General features: G+C 43.4%; 1 protein-coding gene across 1 annotated transcript in view; it reads left to right on the top strand.

The window, feature by feature from the left end:
• Window positions 1-18913, top strand: part of IGF1R (insulin like growth factor 1 receptor) — a 161931-nt gene that overhangs the window by 22810 nt on the left and 120208 nt on the right. The window lies entirely within an intron of this gene.

The raw sequence follows: 18913 nt of genomic DNA, 5'->3' as shown, positions 1-18913 counted from the left end.
GATGTTTATTTTTCTTGTATGTTTAAAGGAAACCTGTCAAGTTCAGATTCCTTATGTAGGCGAAAGCTGAGCATGTTGGAGGTAATAAGTCAGATCCATAGGATATCTGTCTCAGGTAGCAGTCATGGGTGAAAGGAGGAATCGCCGTTATAATCCGGCTTTGTTTGCTCCTTTCCAGTCATCGGGGCGGAGCACAGCACGGAGCAGGCATGCCCGATTGTTCTCCAGGTACGTGCCTGACTGTTCTCCAGGCACGTGCCCGCTAGTCAGTTGATTGACGTCCTGCTTGTCGCATTCACAAGCTGAGGGGGTGATATCCATAGACTAAACAGTGGGCATGATTAAAGATCAGACACAACTGTTCTGTGCTGCCTCCCTGATTGGAAAGAAGCAGGGTGCAGCGCGAGTATAACCTCTTCTCCTTTCACCGATGACCACTACCTGTGACCCACATGCTGTACATGCCAATTAACTCCTCTAACATGCTCTGCTTTTCCTTGCATAGGGAATCCTGAACCAGCAGGGTTACTTTTAAGCCCATATTTACAGGAGGCAAATATGTTTAAGTTTTCTGGGTGGAAAAAGAACCACAGCTTATTATGGTAAAGTGGAGGACACTTTATTAAATCTTACACTTTAGACTAAATCAGTGCAAAAATTGACCTGCGGTGCAGATTTTAACTCCACATCATGTAATTTTGTGCTGTGGATAGTCACTGCAGATTTCTCCCTGACAATCCATGACAGGACAGCAGTTAAAGCGTGGATTTCACATCAGACCTGCAATCGATGCAGTTTTTGCAGTCAACGCCAGAAATGGATTCAAAAGTAATAGGAAATATAAAAGGATATGTACGTCTCCTTCCTGCTGGGTCTGATTTCACTTTTTGCATCAAAAACTACATGTGTGATTTTGGCATTGATAATGTTGTATTAAAAGGGACTTTAAAAGTAAGCCCTAATGGGCCCTGGGTGGTGTGAGGAAAATAAAAGCTAGCTTACCATAATGGTGCAGCTCCTTACCATTTGTCTCCTGGCATCATCCAGGATGGGTGTCATGTGACTGCTGCAGCTAATCAGTGGCCACTATTCTCCTGCAGTTTTCACATTCTGTCCAAACTGGAAGAAGCCACTTTTTTTTCCTGTGAAGATGGAATGTAAAGGCTACAGCCGATCAGAAGCTGCTGATTGGTTGCAGTGCTCATTTGACTCCCCTCCCACATATTCCAGAACAGATTACAATGCCTGGAGACTTAAGGGGACAAAGTAGTAAATGCGAAGGAGCGGCACCATTACATTAGGCAAGTATACGGTTTATGTATAATTTTTATCTTTCTTGCACTATCCTGAGCCCATTGAAGTTAACTTTTAAAGTAGTGAACACCCCCTTTAAGTTCCCATCCTGCAGCGTATTACTGCTATGGGTTCCTATATCCACTGTAGCTGTGACTAGAGACATTCCCTGCCCTCGTTCTGTTGACCTGCCGGTTTACCTCTTTGATTGAGAGGTGCGGCTGTGAATCGCGCTGCTCCTCTGCTGTTTACACTCCTAAGTAATGATGAGCTAGTATGTTCGGTTAACCCTTTTGTCGAGTATACTCAGCCGAGCACCGAGTATTTATAGCGTGCTCGGGCTGTAAGTTTTCGTCGCTCCGTGAACATGATTTGCAACTGTTTGACAGATTTAATACATGTGAGGAATGCTGGAAAAACAGGCATTCCTCACATGTATTAAATCTGTCAAACAGTCGCAAATCATGTTCACGGAGCGACGAAAACTTAAAGCCCGAGCACGCTATAAATACTCGGTGCTCGGCTGAGTATACTCGACAAAAGGGTTAACCGAACATACTCGCTCATCACTACTCCTAAGCGTTTATCTTCTATATCTGCTGGGATCCAACGCTAATATAATGTATGTTGAACGAGTGGAAAGCATGGCTGAGATCAGGCGCCTCCCAGACACGGGAAGCTTTTCCAGGACCTGCGGCCAGTGGCTAATTAGTCAGTTTTCTGTCTCCGATGCCAGCATTTGTTGTTGATTAAATTGTGCAGTATATTAGCAATGAATGAATTTCTCTCCCTCCTCTATCTCTGCTCTTAAAACAGTGTGTTCCTCTGCCAAACGTTTCTTAGAATCTAATTTTTTTTTACATTTTTTTTTTTATTGTGGCTGCAGGGAAAGATTTAATTAGCCTCCTGGAAGGGGGGCTACATATCTGCTCCTTCTCATCGTCCCTGAACTTCCTGGTCTCAATTTCTGAAAATAAGCCACAATTTTGGGGGCTGTGTATTGTTTAGTATCTTAAATTAAACCCAAAATCGGGATCGTTCAGGAGCTGTATTATTGGCGTGGTGACTTTCAGGCTCTAGTCTGTTGCTCAGGTTTATTTATTGTTACTGTAGTCAAGTGTAATCTGTTTGAGATGTCTGTTTCACTGCTCACCTTTCTTCAAAATGTCTTAGGATTTTTTAATGTTATTCCTCTTGTCAAATTTATTCATATACAGTATAGACCAAAAGTTTGGACACACCTCATTTAAAGATTTTTCTGTATTTTCATGACTTTGAAAATTGTACATTCACACTGAAGGCATCAAAACTATGAATTAACACATGTGGAATTATATACTTAACAAAAAAGTGTGAAACAACTGAAAATATGTCTTATATTCTAGGTTCTTCAAAGTAGCCACCTTTTGCTTTGATGACTGCTTTGCACACTCTTGGCATTCTCTTGATGAGCTTCAAGAGGTAGTCACCGGAAATGGTTTTCACTTCACAGGTGTGCCCTGTCAGGTTTAATAAGTGGGATTTCTTGCCTTATAAATGGGGTTGGGACCATCATTTGTGTTGTGCAGAAGTCAGGTGGATACACAGCTGATAGTCCTACTGAATAGACTGTTAGCTGCTTTTTTCTTGCCATAATACAAATTCTAAGTAAAGAAAAACGAGTGGCCATCATTACTTTAAGAAATGAAGGTCAGTTAGTCCGAAAAATTGGGCAAACTTTGAAAGTGTCCCCAAGTGCTGTTGCAAAAACCATCAAGCGCTACAAAGAATCTGGCTCACATGAGGACCGCCCCAGGAAAGGAAGACCAAGAGTCACCTCTGCTTCTGAGGATAAGTTTATCCGAGTCACCAGCCTCAGAAATCGCAGGTTAACAGCAGCTCAGATTAGAGACCAGGTCAATGCCACACAGAGTTCTAGCAGCAGACACATCTCTATAACAACTGTTAAGAGGAGACTTTGTGCAGCAGGCCTTCATGGTAAAATAGCTGCTAGGAAACCACTGCTAAGGACAGGCAACAAGCAGGAGAGACTTGTTTGGGCTAAAGAACACAAGGAATGGACATTAGACCAGTGGAAATCTGCGCTTTGCTTTGGTCTGAGGAGTCCAAATTTGAGATCTTTGGTTCCAACCACCGTGTCTTTGTGCGACGCAGAAAAGGTGAACGGATGGACTCTACATGCCTGGTTCCCACCGTGAAGCATGGAGGAGGAGGTGTGATAGTGTGGGGGTGCTTTGCTGGTGACACTGTTGGGGATTTATTCAAAATTGAAGGCATACTGAACCAGCATGGCTACCACAGCATCTTGCAGCGGCATGCTATTCCATCTAGTTTGCATTTAGTTGGACCATCATTTATTTTTCAACAGGAGAATGACCCCAAACACACCTCCAGGCTGTGTAAGGGCGATTTGACCAAGAAGGAGAGTGATGAGGTGCTACGCCCGATGACCTGGCCTCCACAGTCACCAGACCTGAACCCAATCGAGATGGTTTGGGGTGAGCTGGACCACAGAGTGAAGGCAAAAGGGCCAACAAGTGCTAAGTATCTATGGGAACTCCTTCAAGATTGTTGGAAGACCATTTCCGGTGACTACCTCTTGAAGCTCATCAAGAGAATGCCAAGAGTGTGCAAAGCAGTCATCAAAGCAAAAGGTGGCTACTTTGAAGAACCAAGAATATAAGACATATTTTCAGTTGTTTCACACTTTTTTGTTAAGTATATAATTCCACATGTGTTAATTAGTTTTGATGCCTTCAGTGTGAATGTACAATTTTCTTTTTTAAATCAAATAAATTTTTATTAAACATATTTTGATCATACAATATTTCTCAAATTATTAAATTGTGAAAGAATACATAAGCTATACAGACATCCCTTCAATCCCGAATATACAATTTTCATAGTCATGAAAATACAGAAAAATCTTTAAATGAGAAGGTGTCCAAACTTTTGGTCAATACTATATGTCCAATTGGGTGTTGGCTTTATCATTGTCAGTAATAGTATGATGTGCACCTGTACACTGACCATGTCCAGTCAGCATTGATGGTACCATAACGTTCTCATTTTATTAAAATACTTCTAAGAAATATGCAACAAATTCTGTTCAAAAAAGTGTACCTAAATTAACACATTGTCTGATATACTGTATGTTGCAGTTTTGCAGATCGGTCATGGTCTTGGACACAAGACCCCCACCTATCGCTAAATATTGTTCTGAAGTGAGTAGCTCTGGAGGCAGAAATCCCCGGATCCCACTGGGCTTGTACACTGGCTCATAGACACTGTGCATGGCCTGGCAGGAGCCAAGCGCTTCAGAAGAATCTTTGGTGGTGGTCCGGGTTCTGACATCCCCACTAAATCACTACAATCTGCAAATTGTGTCAGTGCCTACACCATATAGTAAAAAAACCTTGTTAAAATGCTGCATGTTGTAGATCTCTGTTTGAACTTGTCTCTATGATTTTGGAGGAATTTTGTGTCTTAGTCATGGATCTGATGCATCTTTTGGTATTAAAATGCAACACTTATCAAATGTCCAAAATGCTGCTGTTTTTTGTTTTGATTGTGAGAAGACTTCTTAAAGTGAATCTGTCCCCACATGTGACCTATCCAGAGATTTTTATACATAAAGGGGAGTTGCCAGTGTGATTTATGATGGCCGCTCTCTGCTCTCCTGATCTCACTGCAGAGCTGTGTGTGATTATACCTGACACATCTGCAGGTTCCTCTCAGCTGCCAGCTCACAGGAGACAGGGTTATAGCAGAGCTGTGAGAGCTGCAGCAAATGTGTTTTATAGAAGACAAATTTAATTTCTCCTATTCTGTATTAGTTACTTGTCTCACACTGGTAACTCCCCCTCATATATAATAATCCCTGGAGGCAGAGTTATCTTCCAGACAGCATCCTCCCCAGAGCCTGGAAGAGGCCATTTATATGAAGTGATAATACATGATTTCTCAACAGCCAGGGCTGTGGAGTCAGTGTCCATTTTGGTGGACTTGGAGTCGGTATAAAATGGACCGACTTCGACTCCTAAAATATGTAATAAATTGGGTACAGTAGTTCAATCCAGGAAGTGCTGTAAATGTTTTCTTAAGGACGTGGGAAAGTTATGAAATGTCCTATAAATGTCTGCTCTGTTCCTGATCGAAGGATCTCTGCTTTTAGTTGAGATGAATCTGTGCTGCACTTTATGTACACGCTCAGTAGTGAGTCGGGGAAATTGAGGAGGCTGAGCCGGTGGTTTGGCTTACTGACGCTACAGTCCTGTCAACAATACATCTCATATGAGGTATACAGGTAGGACTTTTTTCAGCAGTCTGTACCCTGTATGCCCATATTAATAGTTTTGATGGGTCAAATGCGGTGACAGATTCCCTTTTTAACGTTGCTATTAGATATGATCGAGCATGCTCGGGCGAGCACCTATTATCTTCAGCGTGCTCGAACGTTAAGTTTTCATTGCTCCGAGAAAATGATTTGCGACTGTTTGACAGATTTAATACATGTGAGAAATGCCTGTTTTTCCAGCATTCCTCACGTGTATTAAATCTGTCAAACAGTCGCAAATCATTTTCTCGGAGCGACGAAAACTTAACGTTCGAGCACGCTGAAGATAATAGGTGCTCGCCCGAGCATGCTTGTAAATCTCGAGTATGTTCGCTCATCACTAGTTGCTATATCTCCCACATTGCATTGGGTGTTTGCTGTGTTTTTGGTAACCTAAGGCAATGATGGCAGATGTCACCGGAAATGAATGATATGCGGTGTAAATATTACTGTCTGCTGCCCGTCATTGACTTCATGTTGTGTTTGTGTGACAATCTGGCCTTACATACAAGGTGATATCCTGAAGACCATCCGATGTGTATGGGGCTGGATCATCCATCTGGGTGCACCTGCACACCAAACCATTGGGAACATGCCACATTAGTTGCCCTACCAAGGGTTCATTCTTATCACGATATTTAAGCTATAGGAGTGATCATTTTGAAATGTTATTAATAAAATCTTTAATAGCTTTGTGAATTATGGTCTTTATTTCCTTGAGGGCTTATGAATTTCTGAGGGTATTAGTTTCATTGCCCATGAGCACTGAGTGATGCCGGGGCACTGCATGTCCCAGATGTGCAAAGATGGAAATGCTCAGCGTACGACCATTAGTAGTGAAATAGCAGTGAGGCGGGTGCATGGGAAGGATGGCACAACCCTGGTTACACAAAGGTCCAGAAGACTTTTATTGGGTGGATGATGGGAAAAACCTTCATTAGATAATTGCTATGGGGAGCCCCCAAAAGAACGATTCACCCCTGGGAACCCCTACTCCATGGGCACACACAGACCAATATAAGGACCCCTGTACAGGAAAAATACATGGGCCCTTTGCAGTCCAATTCATCAGAATGCACATTTCCACCTGCTCTGGAGCTAGATTTGGGCCCCCTTACCTTTTGGGCCCCTTTGCGGCTGCCCAGTTTGCACCAGTGGTATGTCCGCCCCTGCCCTACTCCTATATCCTCCCCCAAGAAGCTCGGTGTGGTGGAGGGGTAAGCATTCTGTAATTTCCATTGTGGATTTATCTGAAAATCTGCCACAAAGTCCACGTGTTACCTGCATGCGATGAAGGTTATTTAGCTAATTTTAGATACAAAATCTGGTCCAAAACCCATGTAAATTCTGACTAGTGTGAATTGCACCTTTTTAGAGAGGTTTTCTACTACGGTGATATTTTTGACCTATCCTTATAAATGCTAGGAAACCTGACTATATTATGTGGGCGCACCTTTCTTATTAAGAGTACATTATTGCCCTCCCTATATTTTAATGGCACCTCCTCCTGTGAAGTGAGGGTAGTAGTGACATGCTATAGGGACATGAGTCGGTACTATTACAATCCCGCAGCGCGTTCTTCGTCCTCACCCTAGACTGCCTATTAATATCACTAAAGTGGTGATGAGCAGTGATGGTGTACTGCCGGCTGCTGCATCGCACATCCGGTGTCTGCGATCTACTGCAGTACCTAATAATAGAAGCCAGCGCACCGCTACATGCTTTATAGAAGAAAAAAATCCCAAGTGTGTAGATAGAAAATTCCTATAGCTAGCCGAACATCATTGCTCCTCTGTGGTGTCTGATCGCTGGCTCCGGAGAGGTAAAACCATAGGAGTTGTAGTCCACATCTATGTTGTTATATCATGCGTAGACTTGCTTTTCATCGAGATGTGTACTAGGGCAGCAAGGTATTTTACCAAAATATAAACCCTAAAGTGAGCTGTAGAGCTACTGATACAGCCCATGATGAATATCCGTATATATGGGCGCCATTAATGACCATTCTGATCCTCCAGCAGCCATGTATGATCACCGCTGACATAATGAAATCACTTCTCTTAGCCGCAGCTTAAAGGCTAAATTCACATATAATGGGAACGCGGACGATCTTCTATGTGGTATTGCACACACAGTCCGCAGGTGATTACACCAGCCATGTGGCTACAATATGGACAGATCTCGTCCGTGTGCTGCATAGCGCCCCATTTACGGGACTCGTGCTGATATAGGAAAGCCTAGACTATGTATTCCCTTTACCTCTGCCAGGAGAGGCCAGGTTACACTACGTGCAGGACGGTCCCTGCCCCGGCGCGGTGGAACTGGTTAGCCACCTAATGACATGGAAAGCTCTTAATTTGTATTTATGGGTGTGGGGCATTGTGAGGGGGCGCTGCGCCTGCCTGTTCTCTACAACACTTTTTGTTTGTACATTTTTATATGGCTGGCTTTGATGTTTGCTGCAGGAAGTTCAGCGTTCCCTGTTCATCTCCATATCCTGAAAGGCTTGATAATCCGCCTCGGGGCCTGTAAACTCTGCCTTTTCATTACTGGGCTGAGAGGTGGAGGGAGTGCACTTTTTTTTTTTTTTTTTTTTGTGTGTTTATAACTGCAAGGACCGGGGACTTCCACAAGTACACAGTGTTAAAAGTATATTGGGATGGAAGCGTTCAGCCATTTAAAGCAACTTTCCGTAGGCACTCTTTGTGCTGCTCTACGGTGCCGTCAAAGAAATATAAGGAATTGGAAGCACTAAGCGTTACCCGCAGGGCTGTGGAGTTGGTAAGCCAAACCGCCGACTCCAACTCCTCAATTTCCCTGACTCCCAACTCCACAGCACTGCCTCAATACTGAGCGTGTACATAAAGTGCAGCACAGATTCATCTCCACTAAAAGCCCAGATCCTTAGATCAGGAACAGAACATGTCATAACTTTCCCAAATTCTTATGAAAACATTTACAGCACATCCTGCATGGAAATACTGAACCCAATATATTATATATTCTAGGAGTCCATTTTATATCGACTTTGACTCCACAGCCCTGTGTTACGGTATTGCCCCAATGTATTGCTATGTATGAGCTTTTGTTATATTCTGAGAATGGTGGCACATACAGAATACCGTACCTCACAGCCCTGACATATAGCAGCACATGGATGGCTTATTGGGTCCGTGCACATGACTCTTACTGTACTGTTAGGAAAAATACTAATCGTGGTCTTCTTGTGTAGAAACAAGCTGATTAGCCTTTTTAAGGATATGTAGACTTACTGACACTGATGGTGACCCCAGGGATGGGCAGGTTCTCAGCTGTGCAGCTGTTGCTGAATTATCTTCCCATGATAAGTCATCCACAATATGGGTGGTGGAGCGTCATGATGTACGGGTGCACAGGCAGCTGGAATGCTACCGCACCACAGCACGTGCTATGGAAGGTATCACACCCTGCTCATTTCTTTAAAGGGGTCAACTCTGACTCATTTTCTTACAAAAGTCCAGAAAACCTGCTGAGGGCTGTTTTTTCTTTTTTACATTTTACAGTGTTTATTGCATAAAAGAATATTGTGTCTTAGCCTTTTTTGCCTCTCTGTACCCTGCAGCTGCTGTGGTGCGCTTTGGATGTAATTTCTTATCCTTTGTGGCAGCTATCAGTAATACTTCATTTTTACTACGGCTGTAGTATAGGAATCTACTCGGTTATACTTCTATGCTAGTGCCGAGGCTCGTCTCCTCTCCTGACGAGCCGGCAGAAAGCCGTTTCTATTGGCTGAACAGAGATCATTATGCAGAGAAGTGACTGAGCATGTGTGTCCACTAGCACTCGGCTCATTAGGTGGACGTGCACATTGCTATAGGCTGTGAACACCAGGTGGCGCCATATTGTGGTAAAAACATTTCAGAACTTTTCGCTCATAATCATAACACTTTTTTTTTAAATAATTTTTGTTGCCACAAATCTGATAATGGCTGGACAACCCCTGTAACACTCATTTCCTTTCAGCTCTGGTTTAGGAGCTTAGCGAGTCGGATAGTACACAATATTAGAGACTCGTTTATGCAGCGGCCCGATACAAGTTCACCCCTTACCCCACACACTCTGTGTATAGCAGTGAGCTATAGCAAGTGTTTGTTTTTTTTTGGATAATGGATTTGTACCATTGTTTGGATCCCTTAGCAAAGAATGGGTTAATTGATATGTAATTGGCCAGGAATATTTGTCAGCTGAGTCACATCAGGAGGGAGGCAGTGGGTAGTGTACTAAAAAACCCACAAGCCCCAACCCTTAGAAGCCCAGTGGGCAGTGCTTGTCATCCCAAAGGAATTCGAGTGTGAACAAAGCAGAGAGATTCTTTGCCCAAACAGCTCCAGACGTCAGGCAGGGCGTGATACTTCGGGCAGATGGGTTGTCTCCATCGCTCTGTCTCCCCAGTATATCAGTATTCCGGTCCGTGAAAGGATAAATAGCGTTGTGGAGCTTATGTTCTGCTTATGGGGGTCACCTTTCTCCCTCTGAAGCACGGTTTGCCCAGAGTGACCTCTCTGTAATAAGTTTGTGATGTTTCATCTGAATCTGCCCCCTTCCAGTCTGATGCCATTTGCATTAGCCGAGCTTCCTGTTTACTTATAGATCTGTAGAAAGTAACATCAGTTTCTGGAAATAGGGAAAACCGACTGAGCGAGCAAAAGAGGTCACGCTGCTGGAGGAATCCTAATCGATAGCACTGATTACTGCCGGAGCTTTGTGTCTCGGGGCATGCGGTATCAATAACGGCGCTGCGGCCGGCTTTCTATTATGCAGTGTGTCGTTGGCTGCTCGCAGTATAGAGGGGATATTTATGAATCGGAGGCAAGCTGACTAGATGCTGCTGCCTGCCTATACCCCCGTGTGTATGTATAGCAGTAGTACGGGGTTGCACCGGACAGGAATGTCACGCGCCGCTCGCGCAGGAGGTGTTTGCCGCGTTGCATCAGATGGAATTCGAAAGCCGGCCAAAATCTGCAGCATCTGCTTGGCTCCCGTAGCCCAGCAAAGATTAAAATAACTCGCAAGCCAGCAGAGAAAAACTTCCCGTTTCTACAGAAACATCAGAGCAGAGCCTGTGCGATGCGGCCATCTAAACTGTGATGCCGATAAATCCATGTGACATGAGGCTTCCAGCTTTTTATTTTTTAATCTGTTATTTTAGCTCTTTATCATATTAGTTCACCAAGAGTTTACACAAAGAGGGGTCTGTATGGGCACATGTATGGCCATATGCAGGACAGAATTGGCCGTCTAGTCAACGCCAACAAACCGTTTACAGTCTAAAAATATCCATGGGATCACATTTTTGGCCTTCAGGGTAAAAGGCTCGATTGCTGCATCATTTTATCTTAAAGGATCTTGGGGTCTATAATAGTCCAATAAAACAAATTTTCTCATTTACCCTCAGTTTAAAAGCAGTCACTAAACGAATATAGACGGGGGAGTGGGGGTAGATTTGCCTCCCCTTGGAGTACTTGATTGACTATTGGTGGAATTATATATTCGATCTGTGATTCATTCTTAAAAAAAAACACAAAAATCTCATCTAATGACGTTATTAACTAAAGGGATAAAATTATATTAAAAGATGTATGGACTATACAAAAAAAAAGTTGGCGTAATTCTGTTGGACCCTGTTTAACTCGCTGTCTTTTCAACAAATTTTGCATAAAGGAATAGTGCGGTCAAATAAGAAACTTTGTAACTACTAGATCAGAGTTCTGCTTATTTCTCCACTTATGAGCCGTTTCTTCCTATCGCTTTGCAGGTAAATGAGCCATTCTCCTGGCAGCAGCCTCCCATCTGTGCTTGATATCGGACAACTCCTGTCATCCACCGCTCACTACACACAGATGTCAATGAAGCCCAGATGGGAGGGATTCTGCGGAGTAGTTTCTGACTTATGTTGTTACAAATGGCTGCTGAGTTGAAGCCTTACATTGTGCCATGTGTATGTTTTGGTGGGATTTATAGCTGTGATTTGTGAAATGCATTATTCCTTTTTTTCCATTTCCTGTCATGTTGTACTTGTCCCCCTCGTCCCCAGCCGTGGGTGAGCTTGGATGTGCACGGTCCTTGTGGTCTCGCAGAGATCAGGGTGAGCTTGTTGCAGGCGCAGACAAAGCCTTTCCTTTGTACGATGTCTGTACATTCATTCCTTTCACTTTTGTGAGTCATCAGAGGATGTTGGTTTGTTTTGAGGCTCTGACCACCATGTACGGCCTCATTTTCCCTAAATTCTGACTCATTTCTGTGTCATTCTGTCTGTTCCAAGCCACTATGAATGGTTAACCATTTGCTGACCTGGTTTGATGTTCAAAGATGACCTCTGCCCATTGGATTGGGCAGTTTACTTATAGGTGTACATAGACTCCGTAAACCTAAAATAAAGTAAAAAGAGATTAATGGTCTAAACAAGGGTTAACCTATCCGCTGGATTGGTTATAACTGTGAGATTCGGGTCGGCCCCGATGCTAGGTCTCCCAGTGATTGCCAGAATTGCGGACTTGTTTTCCCAGACCATAAGACTGAGTAGCCATAGTTGAATGGGGCTGCTGGTCTCCCATGCGCCCTGCAGCTTCATTTGAGCCGAAGGCTTTAGAGGGACAAGGACAGCGCTGGCTATCTGTGGCAGCTACAGTGGGAGAAATAAGTATTTGATTCCTCTGGCAAACAACACTTAATACTTGGTGGCAAAACCCTTGTTGGCAAGCACAGCAGTCAGACGTTTGCAGTTGATGATGAGGGTTGCGCACATGTCGGGAGGAATTTTGGTCCACTCCTCCTTGCAGATCATCTCTAAATCATTCAGATTTTGAGGCTGTCACATGGCAGCTCAGAGCTTCATCTCCCTACATAACTTTTCTATGGGATTAAGGTCTGCAGACTGGCTAGGCCACTCCATGATCTTACTGTGCTTTTTTTTGAGCCAATCCTTTGTTGCCTTGGCTGTATGTTTTGGGTCATTGTCTTGCTGGAAGACCCAGCCAAAATCTCTCGATACATGACCCCATCCATCTTCCCTTCAGTACGATGCAGTCGTCATGTCCCCTTTGCAGAAAAGCACCCCTCAAAGTATAATGTTTCCCCCACCATGCTTCACGGATGGAACAATGTTCTTAGGGTTGTACTCGTCCTTCTTCTTCCTCCAAACACGGCGAGTTGAGTTAATGCCAAAGAGCTCAATTTTTGTCTTATCTGGCCACAGCACCTTCTCCCAATAACTCACAGAATCATCCAGGTGTTCATTGGTAAACTTCAGACAGGCCTGCACATGTGCCTTCTTGAGCAGGGGGACCTTGCGGGCACTGCAGGATTTTAAACCTTTAAGGCGTAATGTGGCCCCAATGTTTTTCTTGGTGACTGTGGTCACAGCTACGTGGAGATCATTAACAAGTTCACCCCGTGTAGTTTTAGGCTGATCTCTCGCCTTCCTCATGATCAAGGATACCCCACAAGGTGAAATTTTGCATGGTGCCCCAGATCGATGTCGATTGACAGTCATTTTGTATTTCTTCCATTTTCTTACTATTGCACCAACAGTTGTCTCCTTCTCACCCAGCGTCTTACTTATGGTTTTGTAGCCCATTCCAGCTTTGTGCAGGTGTATGATCTCGTCCCTGACATCCTTAGAAAGCTCTTTGGTCTTGCCCATGTTGTAGAGGTTAGAATCTGACTGAGTCTGTGGACAGGAGTCTTTTATACGGGTGACTATGTAAGACAGCTGTCTTTAATGCAGGTAAATAGTTGATTAGGAGCGTCTAACTGGTCTGTAGGAGCCAGAACTCATAATGGTTTGTAGGGGATCAAATACTTATTTCTCACTGCAAAATGTAAATACATTTATCTAATTTATACAATGTGATTTTCTTGATTTGTTTTTGGATATTCTATCTCTCAATGTTAAAATTAACCTACCCTTAAAATTATAGACTGTTGTCAGTGGGCAAACTTACTAAAACAGCAAGGGATCAAATAATTATTTCCCCAACTGTACATGTGAGACCTGTGGCTGCATTCACCTTCTCCTGGCCTCACCCCTGTGGAGAACGGAGGTCCCAATCTCAGTGATATCGTCTCTATTCAGTGTATAGGTGATGATTTAGACTGGAAAAGTCTGTGCACAAGGGACTGGCCCTTATTATAGGTCTGAACAGAGACCGTCCATTCGGGATGAATGAATCCCAGATAGATAATGCACCTATATGTTTTTACTTTTTTTTTTTCTATTGATCTCTAGAAGATCCGTCTTGTTTGGCTAGTAAGAAAATCATATGGCTTCCTGGCTTTTTCTGTAGTTTATGAAGAGACAGAGGAATGATGTTGAGATGCGAAAATCATTACCTGGGCCTTTAAAGTGATGAGAGTAGTTGTCACTTCCCTTTCGCCTTTGTCGAGCCATATAAAGTGCATTATTGTGCAGGCGAAGTGAAATGTGTGATCCCCGGTGGGAATCAAGTCTCACAATTTACATTGGGAATCTATACTGCAGTGATGATCAGAATATGTTGTGACTGGCATTGCTCTGTAAAGATCAGGTTCACTTTTTGTAAAGCCTTCAAAAAATATAACGTAGGTGGCAATTCCATACAGTTCTGCCCCATCATGTGTTTCTCCTAGGCTTTATTCAATGTCGTGTTTTTTTTTTTTTTCCCCTTTCTTTTTCACAGCATGGTGAATCAGATTTCAGAGACTTGGTTTAGACTTACAAACTCTCCAATCAGTCAGAATAAGCTCACTGACAGATTCTCAGATAACTCATTCTGCAGCCAAAGGCAGTAGAAGGCAAATTGGGTAAAATGCTTTACTGTAATCCATTTGCAAAAAATATTTTTAGCCCCCAAATAAAGTGAAAATAAATAAATGAAAAAAATTTGGTCCCAAAAGTGGACTACCCTTTTAAGATTGGGATGAGCAGTATAAATCACAGGTCAGATTGTTTGCTAGCGATCCAACAAATTTAAAGGGACGAGTAAACTGGTAGATTTGGGACATAGAAATGTTTGGGTGAGAGAACGAACTCCTGATCACAGTGGCCTCATTGTGAATGAGAAACGCAAAAACTCGTCCACGCGGCAGAGAAAACGGACCAAAGGTGAAATATGCGGCAGATCTGCAGAAAGTAGCCATTATAATGTCTGGTTCTGATGTCTGCATTATTCCGTGTCATTGTGGTATGTGCCGTGGCCTTAAAAGACCACTGTGATTAAATGTAGACTATCTGCTATGCCCCATTTAGATGGCCTCCTGATTACATCAAATCATATCCTGTCTGTTCCCATTGTTGCTGGAGTGAGTGTACGCTGGCTAATTACATTAGTTCTGGGAATCCAGACCTTTCTTAATGCATCTCAGCAAGCAAGGTTAATATTCTCAATTTAACAACATGAATGAGACATACAATCTAGTGAGGCCGTGCTCCAGGAAGGCTGAACACTGCAATTTCATCTCCTCTAATTCATTCATAAAACACTTATCTGTGTACAGCTGCACTGTCTCCAGGAGAGGAAGGGCCAGCCGGTACCGCTCATTAGGGCTGGGAAGTGGGCTGCATCCATTTCCATGCATATTAGTACAGCAAGCAGGGAGTGTATGAATTATACGAACTGTTTCACACACGCTTATTTAAAGAAGCACTATCATCAAAGTTTTATCTTAATATATTGCAGTTATCATATTATATAGCACTGAGTACTTACAATTGCTCATTTTGCCTTTCTACCCAGCTAATTCTTCTCTTTTCCATTAGGTCTTTGACACCACATGATTAAACATTGACTAGTTGAAACGTTCTAAGCTCTATGCATTTTCCCTGCATGGGAAATTGACATGCTGTGGCTCGTAAAGCCGCGCCGTGGGTGAGTTTATGCGGCGTCAAATAGAAGCACAGTGGGCATGGAATTTCTAAAAATCCATTCTCTGTGCTTGTAATGTACAACACAGCGTTTTGTATGCAGCGCAGGTGAGCTGTGTCCAAAACGCTACTATTACGGATCGTGGGCACCCTTAGATTTAGCAATGCAGCAGAGCTGAGAAAGCTGCCCCCGCCCACACCAGCCTCTGTATATACAATATCCCTAGACAGTGAGCTGCCGATCACAGGAGGGAACAGGCTGGACTAGGGCTCACACACCAGCCTCAGTATATACAATGTCCATAGACAGTGAGCTGCCGATCACAGGAGGGAACAGGCTGGACAAGGGCTCACACACCAGCCTCTGTATATACAATGTCCATAGACAGTGAGCTGCCTATCACAGGAGGGAACAGGCTGGACTAGGGCTCACACACCAGCCTCTGTATATACAATGTCCATAGATGGTGAGCTGCCTATCACAGGAGGGAACAGGCTGGATTAGGGCTCACACACCAGCCTCTGTATATACAATGTCCATAGGCAGTGAGCTGCCGATCACAGGAGGGAACAGGCTGGACTAGGGCTCACACACCAGCCTCTGTGTATACAATGTCCATAGATAGTGAGCTGCCTATCACAGGAGGGAACAGGCTGGACTAGGGCTCACACACCAGCTAGTCACAGCAATGATAAGCTACTAGCGCTAAAACAATCATTGTAAGCGAACAAAACCTCAGAGCTTGATAAGAGAGGCATCGCTGAAATCTGTGTTTTTAACCCTTTTTAACCTTCTGACATATTCCTTTCAAGCACTGCTAATTTTTTTTTTTTCGAAGTAGTGTAGAAAAGGAGGGACCACTAATTTGTACTTTTCTCCTAATGTGCAGTAGGAGTTTGTGTAGATGAGATTTGGTCATTGTAAAATCTTACTCCTTATTGTCTTAATCTGCTTGCCATTAGTAAATGAATACAGATATAAAGACGTAATATGCCCAATAGCCTCTAATTTCCTATAACAAACTAAAACTTTTTTTTGCTGTTCATTCCAGTCTAATATGTCCAGGAACTACGGCTCTGTAATTTGCCATCCCCACTTTTAGGGGGAATTCCTTTTCATCAGCATTCTGCCAGCACTAAGGGCATTTGAACTTCCTTCCCAGAATTTACCAAGCTTGTAAATGTATGCATTGTACCCGCTTTCTCTGACAGTACATGTCAGAAGAAAGAAATATCAGTCTGGCTGTGACTTGCTTCTCGCTTTGGTATGGGGTCGGGAGGAGGAGGCTGAAAATAACTGTGGGCCGCACAGCTTTGAGCCAAAAGCTGTCAAAGATGCATAGTCCCCTTTAGTCATGCTCACATTTGGGAGGTGGGTTTCCAACTGCTGGGCAAATTGTCTAAATAGTTTGCTACAATGTGTCAGTGCAGATACTATCGAGCTTTTCCTTCCTCTACTATAGAACATGGGTAACATCTCTTCTGCCCAGCTTAGTGTGTTAGGAATGACTGGATGAAATGTCTATTAATTTGGGGGAAGATGCTGGCCTTCAGAGCCTCCTGGTGCTGACAACTCTTATTCTTTTCTAACATATTAGCCCCTGGAATCTGCAGTGTGAATGAGGTCTGTTAACATGCCATTGGAGAGCGTACAGAGCCTGTGGCAGAGTACAAAAGAGCCTTATTAATAGGCATTTTGTGGGCAGTTAGTAACAAAGACTTCAAAGCGGTGAGGTGTGACCCTATCAGTGCTGTATACTGTGAGCATCTGGTTCTGTACACTTTCCACCTGTACATGTTGATCTCCATAGAGGAAGGATAAGGCTTGGTTTACACAGGGCAGTTCTTCCTATAGTCAGATGAAGAATTTTTGATGGGGATCTTATAGCATACATGTTATTTCACTGAAAATCAGAGGGAAAGTATGGTCTTACTGCCCTCACACCGTACTACAAGTTAACGGCTTTTATTGAACATACCATTGTAATATGTCCAGGAATTGTGATACTCCTGCTTTGTAATTTGTCATCCCTTGTTCTATTTTTTTTTTTTTTTTCTGTTGGTAGCTCCTTTTTATCAGTATTCTGCCAGTACTATAGGTGCAAGAACTTTTTTTACCCATTTCCCTGTAAGCATTGGTCTTTCTCTTGCCCAATGACTTGCCTGGCTTTTACATGTCTGTATGCAGTTTCTCTCTCTGCTTGTTCTCTCGTGGCTGTCAGACCGTCCACACTTTCTGTAAGCCATCTCCATTACTCAGCTGCTAGAGACTGATTACTCTTGACAACAGGCAGGGGACAGAAATCTTGACAGAAGGGCGAAATCCATCGATCGGCACTTTGTGCTACGTTCTTGCTCGGGTTTCATAAAATACTTTGCCATAAACGTAGGCTCATTTTATGGCTAACAATAGCAATGGCTGAGGCCATTAATAACCAGTGTTTTCTCCATCAGTTACCTGCCCTACATGTCCACTTATGATCCTTGTGGTCACTAATAAGGTCGCTTGTATACAGCGGATAGAGAGCTTTGCATGATGGGGAACGGCAGCATTTCAGAGCAACATCCAGATACAATCGCCAGGTTTAGGTCTGTTTGACAGGAGAATATGGCAATGTAAACCCATCTGCACGCTGCGTGAGCCCGCCGGGAATGTCTGATCAGAGCGATAATTGCTGTGTGATTGGGCAGAGATCTGACCTGATACCAGCTCTGATCTGACCAGTCCTCATTGTGATTCCAGGATTTCAAACATTGTGGACAGAATGGCAAAGTTTTGTCACAATGTTTTTTTTTAGTAACATCTCTCCATTAGAGTAAGCATAAAGATGTGCAAGTCATTGTTGTGGCATGATGTCGTGGGGGCCTACTGATCAGACCGGGTGCCGAGATGCTGGCAGGTGGGGGAGCTTCAGGGCTTATTACCAATTACTACCAATTTTGCTGCTGGATCTGGATCCTACAAGTCTTCTTGCTCCGCTCTAATCGCGGTGGCTGATCTACTGACGTGTCTGCTTCAGTAAACGCTTCCCCAATGTATAAACTTTTCTAGAGATATTTTCAGGAGTAATAACTGAGGAACAGCATACAGTTCTAAGAATATACGATCCAGAATTGATATATTATGGGAAATACAATTTAGTACTTTAAAATGAACATGTTACATGTACTGATGGTCATATTTAAGATCAGATTCTTGAGATTTCCTCCTGATTTAAGGCAAAGCGTAGCACGCAGCCGCTAAGGCGAGAGACCAGGAGCATTTCTGTATGTGGTGCTGGCTGTTGTGATAACTTCTGAAACATGAATGACACCCAATGCTGATGCATATCCTACCAGTGGGAAACCATTGATCTGATTGCAGCGCACTCCTCAGATTGTAGCGGTAGCTGCATAAATGGGCA

This window comes from Phyllobates terribilis, unplaced genomic scaffold (assembly GCF_046119375.1).
Source record: "Phyllobates terribilis strain yellow unplaced genomic scaffold, ASM4611937v1 Scaffold_11__3_contigs__length_659146591, whole genome shotgun sequence".
In the NCBI taxonomy this organism is placed as follows: Eukaryota; Metazoa; Chordata; class Amphibia; order Anura; family Dendrobatidae; genus Phyllobates; species Phyllobates terribilis.
Note: the sequence above shows the minus strand (reverse complement) of the source record. Positions and strands in the feature narration are given on the sequence as shown.